Below are 517 nucleotides of genomic sequence, written 5' to 3' on the forward strand. Positions count from 1 at the left end.
ATTTCTGGTTCTCAAAATTGGGGGGGAGCAGGGATTTATTTCTAGTTCTTATAATTTAAAATGTGGGAATTTGAAATTTGAAATTAAATTCGACTTGAATTTGAAATTAAATTTGACTTAAATTTGAAATTAAATTCAAATTAAATTGGAAATTAAATTCTACTTAAATTTGAAATTAGATTTGAATTAAATTTGAAATTAGATTTGAATTAAATTTGAAATTAAATTTGAATTAAATTTGAAATTAAATTCGAATTAAATTTGAAATTAAATTTGAGTTAAATTTGAAATTAGATTTGAATTAAATTTGAAATTAGATTTGGATTAAATTGGAAATTAGATTTGGATTAAATTGGAAATTAAGTTTGAATTCAATTGGAAATTATATTTGAAATTAAATTGGAAATTAAATTGGAAAATAAATTCAAATTAAATTCAAAATTAAATTAGAAATTTAGGTGGGTTTTTTTCCACCGATAAAACTGAAGATAAAGCATTTTTAGCCCAGCAGTTTCCC

At 20.3% G+C, this 517-nt stretch overlaps 1 protein-coding gene across 1 annotated transcript in view; it reads left to right on the plus strand.

The window, feature by feature from the left end:
• XPO7 (exportin 7) overlaps positions 1-517 on the plus strand; it is a gene marked incomplete at its 3' end in the record, with an annotated part of 37,912 nt that overhangs the window by 14,250 nt on the left and 23,145 nt on the right. The window lies entirely within an intron of this gene.

The sequence above is a fragment of the Neopelma chrysocephalum genome, unplaced genomic scaffold (assembly GCF_003984885.1).
Source record: "Neopelma chrysocephalum unplaced genomic scaffold, ASM398488v2 Primary Assembly neopelma1_190, whole genome shotgun sequence".
NCBI classification, from domain to species: Eukaryota; Metazoa; Chordata; class Aves; order Passeriformes; family Pipridae; genus Neopelma; species Neopelma chrysocephalum.